Below are 8,159 nucleotides of genomic sequence, written 5' to 3' on the forward strand. Positions count from 1 at the left end.
ACTTACGGAGGTGGGAAACATGAAATGTATTATGGATCCCCGCAAGCTCTTCGGGTAATTCCAATCGATATGCAACTTCACCAACACGAGCTGAAACTTTGAACGGCCCAATAAACCGAGGAGCTAACTTTCCCCATTTTCGAAATCGAATAATACCCTTCCATGGAGAAACCTTAAGCATCACCATATCGCCTTCTTGGAACTCAATCAATCGCCTACGTCTATCGGCATACGACTTTTGCCTATCTTGAGCCTTCTTCAAATGTTCCCGAATCAAATCGATCTTGCTATTTGTCTCTAAAACCAAATCGGTACTCCCGATCTCTCTTTGACCCACTTCTCCCCAACAACCAGGAGTTCGACACCTACGCCCATAAAGCATTTCGTAAGGTGGCATCCCGATACTAGTATGATAACTATTATTGTACGAGAATTCCACCAAAGGCAAACGCTCATCCCAACTACCACCAAAGTCAATGATACACGCCCGTAACATATCCTCCAAAGTTTGATTCGTACGTTCGGTTTGACCGTCCGTTTGAGGATGATACGCCGTGCTCAACTTCAATTGCGTACCCATATCTTCATGAAACTTTTCCCAAAACCGAGATGTAAAACGGGTATCTCAATCCGAAATAATATATATAGGAACCCCATGTCGCGAGACCACTTCCTTGATAAACAACTTAGCCAAGGTCTCTGACGATATCGCTTCTTTAATGGGAAGAAACAAAGCGCTCTTTGTCAATCGGTCAACTATAACCCAAATCGAATCGAATTGGGTTCTCGCCATTTTAGGTAACTTTGTAATGAAATCCATGGTAATGTGCTCCCATTTCCATTTCGGGATTTCTAACGGTTGCAATTTACCATACGGCTTTTGGTGTTCGGCTTTTACTTGCAAACACGTGACGCATTGCTCAACATACTTCACAACATCACGCTTCATGCCCGGCCACCAATAATCTTTCTTCAAGTCAAGATACATTTTCGTCGTGCCCGGATGAATGGAATATTTTGACTTATGTGCTTCATCAAGTAGCACTCGTCGGTAATCACCCATCTTAGGCACCCACAACCTTCCTTGAAAAGACAACAAACCACGCGGACCCATAGTAATAAACTCCGATTGGCCCACGATTCGCTCCGTATGCTTGTTGTGAACATAAGCCTCTATTTGAATCTCACCAAGCTTTTCAAGAAAATCGTTGGTAATAATCAAACGTAACGACCCCACTTTTATCGCCGGATGTTGACTCTTTCGACTCAACGCATCCGCGACCACATTCGCCTTACCCGGATGATAAAGTGTTTCACAATCGTAGTCTTTCACCACATCCATCCACCTTCATTGGCGATAATTCAAATCTCGTTGATTAAAGAGATGTTTCAAACTCTTATGATCCGAATAAATCGTACACTTGACACCATACAAGTAATGGCGCCAAATTTTCAACGCATGCACTACCGCCGCCAACTCAAGATCATGAGTCGGATACCTCGTTTCATGTTCCTTTAATTGTCGATAGGCATAAGCGATGACTTTACCTCTTTGCATTAGAACACACCCGAGACCATTTAAGGAAGCATCACAATAAACTACCATGTCTTCAACACCTTCCGGTAACACTAACACCGGAGCTTGACACAACTTCTCTTTTAACAATTGAAAAGCAATTTCTTGCTCGTTCTCCCAACCAAACCTCGCATTCTTCCTTGTCAATTTCGTCAACGAAGAAGCGATCTTAGAAAAATCTTGGATAAACCGACGATAATAACCGGCCAATCCGAGAAAACTTCGGATTTCCGTAGGCGTAGTCGGTCGTCCCCAACTCTTCACCGTTTCGATCTTCCCCGGATCTACTTGAATACCGTTTTCGTTCACAATATGACCAAGGAATTGAACTTCCCTTAGCTAAAATTCACATTTGGAGAACTTTGCATACAACTTCTCCTTTCGTAGCGTCTTCAATACATCACGCAGATGATGTTCATGTTCGTTCATACTTTTCAAGTAGACTAGTATGTCGTCAATGAACACTATTACCGACTTGTCCAACATAGGTTGGCACACTCGGTTCATAAGATCCATGAATGCCGCCGGTGCATTCGTAAGACCAAAGGGCATAACTACAAACTCATAATGCCCGTAACGCATTCGAAAAGCCGTTTTCTCTATGTCTTCCTCACAGACCCGCATTTGGTGATAGCCGGACCGTAGGTTGATCTTAGAGAAATACATTGCACCTTGAAGTTGATCAAATAAATCGTCAATCCTAGGTAATGGATAATGATTCTTGATCGTCACTTTATTCAACTCACGGTAATCAATGCACATACGCATACTACCATCTTTCTTCTTCACAAATAACACCAGATCGCCCCATGGCGAAGCACTCGGTCGAATAAAACCTTCTCGAGCAACTCTTGGGTTTGATTTAACAACTCTTGCATTTCCGTTGGTGCTAAATGATAAGGAGTTTTAGCAATGGGAGTAGCTCCCGGAACCAACTCAATACGAAACTCCACTTGTCTTTCCGCCGGAACACCCGATAATTCGTCCGGAAAAACGTCTTCGAATTCACTAACAACCAGAATTTCACGAATAGTGGTGGCTCATTGCGAGTATCAACAACATGAGTAAGGAAAGCCATGCCACCAGTAACAACAAAACGACGTGCCCGTGCAAAAGTGCATATCGGCACCGGTCTCCTTCGCTTATCACCATGAATAATTAACTCTCCCCCACTTAGGGTCTTCACACGAATAAACTTATCATGGCATGTAATATCGGCTCTATAACGATCGAGCCAATCCATACCAACGACAACATCAAAGTCGCCCAAGGTCATTGGAATAAGATCAATTTTAAAGGTTTCGGCACCAAAAACAACATCACAATTTTCACACACATCAACCACTAGCACCGTCTTGCCGTCCGCTATTTCGACTTCTATCGGACGACTTAACTTAGCTAACGGTCTATTAAGTTTAGGCACAAATTTAGGAGACACAAACGACAAATTTGCACCGCTATCGAAAAGAATCCTTGCCGGATTAGAATTAACCATGTAAGTACCTGAGACAACTTCGTGCGATTGTTTGGCTTCATCATTGGTCATTAAATAGTTGCGACCCCTAGCCGTACCCGCCGCCTTCTCTAACCGCTTCACATTATCATTTCGCAAATCGGGACACTCCGGCTTCTTATGCCCCTCTTTGTCGCAATTAAAACAAGTGATTTTGTTTCCGGAACGTGGTTTCAGACACTCACGAGCCATATGACCCGGTTGTTCACAATTGTAGCACGTATAAGAAAACCCACCGGTAGTGCCCTTCTTTGCACTATTGACACTTTTGGCCCCCCTCTTGCTCTTGCTCTTCTTGCTTGAGGCGTTAGAGTAACTAGAACCTTCAAATTTTCTTTTGGAAAACATGAAATCACTCTTTCTTGGAACCTCCGGCTCAAAACCCCGAGCCAACTCAAACAATTCATCAAAAGTCTTAGCCATACCCCGACTAATCTTCCCCTTGTACTCATCATTCAAAGTACGGTAGAAATCCTTCATGAGCTTATGATCATCACCAACATATTCCGGGCAAAAACGAGTCTTTGCCAAGAATGTAGACTTAAGAGAAACTAAGTCCATTGAGCCTTGTTGCAAATGGTGCAACTCGTCCCGGATTCTATCGAGATCGGAAGAAGTTCGGTATTCCTTGAAAAACTCCTTCTTAAACTCTTCCCACGTCAAGCCCATACATTGTTCCTCACCATACAAGTTGATTTTATCATCCCACCATAACTTAGCCTCTTCTCGTAGCATGCTAGAGCCATACCTCGCCTTCTTCTCGGGAGGACATTCCGATTTACGGAAAGCTCCCTCGATGTCGGAGATCCAACATGTACTTTTTAAAGGATCTCGTACCCCATTAAACATCGGGGGTTGAGCGTCCTTGAAATTCTTGTAGTGGAAGTCCCGCCTTCCTTCACCTCCTTCACCACGAGGATAAATGTTTCTAGCATCAAGGGCCTCTTCGATAGTGGCCTTCATTCGTTCATTTATCAAATCGGTCACCTGCCCATCGACCGAATCTTGAAAGACCTTTCGGACGTCCGTAAGAAAATCCGCTTTTAACATTTTAAAGACGGCCTCAACCTTGGCCGAAAACTCGGTGTCCTCACTTGTACTTCCGTTATCATGATCGGGTCCGTTTCTCGTCTTCATTCTATAAAACGAAGTAGGTTAAGCGGCGAAACAAAAAGACATAACACGTATGTATATACATATACACCACGCTACCCCATCGTCGTACATTGCTTGTTCGACACGATTTGCGCCCGTAACAATGGTAGCTAATCATTGTTACGCGAGCACCTCGCATTAACTTGCTAGTACAACGTCCATCTTGCTCGATGCTCGCTAAACATACATAACAAAATAGCGCATGATTAGTTTACATAAACCTATGCACAAACCAATCCCGATCCGACCCAAAGTCCTACAAGTCCCGCATAGCGCACACACAAAAAGTCTAAGTCTAGGCGCCTATCTCAAGTCACCTAAATCCCTTAGACCATGCTCTGATACCACTTGTAACAACCCGACTTCATAAACCCAAAAACGCGTACCAAAAAAAAATTTTAAGGCAGTGCATCTGGACGGCGTCCAGAATCCTGGACGGCGTCCAGCTCAGAAGGGTGGGACGGCGTCCAGAGTTTTGGGACGGCGTCCAGCTCAAACAACTGGGACGGCGTCCAAGCAATTGGGACGGCGTCCCAATGGTCTTCCAGCTACTGATCACGGGTCCAACTCACACGAGCGGAAAACCCGCTTCCCGACACTTTCAAACGAAAACCTTTTTACCACAAGTCAATATAAATGAAACTAAGAGATTTTCATCATCAAATCAAGTTTTACATCAACGGGCCCACATCGCCCGTTTTACGAGTTTCGTTCAAAAATAAAAGTTTCGACCAAATATAAGTTTAAGTTCCAAACGACACTAGAGCATGGTGTTTGGGGTTAAACTACCCAATCTCGGTCGAACTCCAAAAGCTAACACCCAAAAGCATCCCCTAACAAAACAAGCGGGAGATCACTAATCCAATTGAACGCTCTTACCCTTGTCAACGCCCGAGCCTATAAAAAAAGGTAAACAACGAGAGGGTAAGCAAAGCTTAGTGAATGCAATAATTATACGAATACATATATAATTATACCTACTTGCATACACTTACACAATCGCAAACATGCTAGCAAACAACATTAGCTTATCGTCGCACTGACGAGCTATAATTCACCAATACCCCCAAGCTAGCATAACATCCGCATATAAATATAACTCGAATAATATAATATGCTTACAACACAAATGACCTTGGTTAACCAATAGTACAAGGGAACGGCGCTCGCGAAAACGCCATCGGTGTTCATAACATCCGTTAGGGCACTTAACACCTCGCACCACTAACCCCTAGGGTGGCACCTTAACACCTCGGCACATCACCCCGAGTGGCATCTTAACACCTCGATGCAACACTCATTATTTTACGGAGTGGTGTCTTAACACCTCGACACTACACTCCTAGGTGGCATCTTAACACCTCGATGCTACACCCGAGTGGCATCTTAACACCTCGATGCTACACTCTTCACGTGAAACGTGGTGTCTTAACACCTCGACACTACACCTTTCACGCTACAACAAATAGATACATTATATACATACGCATATAATTATTCCACTCACCTCAAAGTCTTCGTGTAAGATAACCGAACTTGCAACGTCAATGTAACGTACCTATTACATTTTAGCACATAATCAATTCACAACTCAAGTCGGTCAAGCAACTCACTTAACAATCTAGAGTCTTTTGACCCTAAGTGCAATCCCGACCCATTTTGCACCTTTAACCCTAATAATGGGTTAACTTCACCAAAAACCCTAACTTTAGCCAATTAAGGTCTTAACACACTTTTAACCACAAAGTTAACTCATTTTCATACATGCAAGACAACCTAGGTCATCAAAGACCCATTTGACCCATTTCTAGGTCAACACACCCATTTGGGTCACCCACAACCCAAATGACTCCCACTAACACTAACTATAGGTGTACTAGTGATCTATTAGGCCTTTAAGACTCATTTACATATTTCAACCTTTCAAAACCCTAAGTTAGTCACCATTTGGGTCTTCATGACCCAAACTTATCCAAAACCCCCAAATCACTCATACATGGGTTTTATGTACAACATTAACCCAAACCCTAACCCTTAAACATATTTACTAAGGTAATCAAGTTTAGGGCTTACCACAACAATCAAAACGAAGCTAACGAGGAGATGAACAACTTTAATGCTCGAGCTAAAACCCGAAACAAGCTTCTTCTTCTCCGATTTGAACTTTCTCACACTTGAATCACAATCTCTCACTAGGATTTAAGTGGATGAAGTTTGGTGGTTAGGAATGGAGTAATGAGACTCCCAAAACTGATCTAGGGCTTTAAAATTCATCCAAGAAGTGAAATTACCAAAATACCCATCTAAAATAATTAATAGCAAAAACACATGCCTGCCAGCCATCCTGGACGGCGTCCTAAAATGTTGGACGGCGTCCAGGTCTTCAATCTGGGACGGCGTCCCAATTATTTGGACGGCATCCAAACCCAAAAAGGAAAACAGACTCTTACAAAGGGTTTGCTGAAGGTATGGCTTTGCTGGCTAGGCAGTTCAAAAGTTTCAATCGTAATAGAACCAGTAAGTCATACAAAGGGAGTAAGAAACCAAGTGCTAGGTATAGCAGCAAGTCACTCAAGGGTCCTAAATCCGAGTGTTATAATTGTGGGAAGGTTGGACATTTTGCTGCTGAATGCATGTCCATGAAACCTTCAACTTCACATGCTAACTCTTTCTTAAAAGTTGATAAGTACAAGAACAAGTCTAAAGCTATGAAAGCTCAGATGAAGGAAAGTGCTAAGACTGATAAGAAGGGTAAAAAGCCAGAAAAGGTTCTAGTTGCTGAGCATCATGATTGGGATGAAACCAGCTCGTCGTCATCCTCTGATAGTGAAACTAATGATGATGGTGCTAGTTATGCTTCTAATAAAAAGCTGTGTTTAATGACCAAGGAGGTCAAGGTGTTTGATAAGGATGATAGTGGTAGTAAGTTTTTGGCTGATATGAGGGAAGCTGATCAGAAAATAGATTCACCTCAATGGAAAACTGAAATGATATATAAGGGCATTCAAAACAAGCAAATCTGGTATCTCGATAGTAATTGTTCGAGACATATGACCGGATGTAAGTCCCTGCTGATGGACTATCAAGAAAAGGATGGTCCAGTTGTTTCGTATGGAGATAATTCATTGGGTTACACAAAGGGTTTTGGTACTTTGACAAATGGGAATGTTACGTTCTCAAATGTTGCATATGTCGTTGGGCTTAAACATAATTTACTCAACATAAGCCAACTGACAAGTAAGAATAAGATAGTCCAATTAAGAAGGAAAATTGGCACTATTTTTGATAAGATAGGGAAGCCACTGCTGACTGCAAAACGTCATGAAAACATGTATCAAATTGACATGAACACATCAGTCACAAAAACTGATACTTGTTTCTATTCAAATTGACATGAACACACTCTCTATCTCTTTTCTTACTTCCCTTTTTCTCTCAAGAACTCAAACAAGGATTCTGTTGAGTCCCCAAAATAATTAAGGATTTCATTATGACAAAACTGTAATTTATTTGCACTAAAATGTTATGTGCAGCCAGCACAAGTTTGTTTATGTATAAATAGCAGATATTGCTGTGTCGAGTGTAGTTTGCTGCTCAGTCTACCAGCACAAGGTAGATAGTGTTCTTCAATCAGCACATGATGTGTACTCAGCAGTTCAAGAATATCAAGTGTCTCAGCAATGAAGAACCAGCAAAGCTGGAATGCAGCTTACTATACAAGACAGCTATGCTCCATTATAAGTATAGTAGTTTCCTGAGTGGTCTACATCAATTGTACTATTCAACAGAAGTCAAACACAAAGTTGAACAGAAAAGGACATGCGTCAGCGGCTGACAAGTGACCTTACAAGACTATGTGGGAATGCAGAAGTTTAATGCATGTGCAGACATGGGTTATACTTTGTCAACACCTAG

Source organism: Rutidosis leptorrhynchoides, chromosome 2 (assembly GCF_046630445.1).
Source record: "Rutidosis leptorrhynchoides isolate AG116_Rl617_1_P2 chromosome 2, CSIRO_AGI_Rlap_v1, whole genome shotgun sequence".
In the NCBI taxonomy this organism is placed as follows: domain Eukaryota; kingdom Viridiplantae; phylum Streptophyta; class Magnoliopsida; order Asterales; family Asteraceae; genus Rutidosis; species Rutidosis leptorrhynchoides.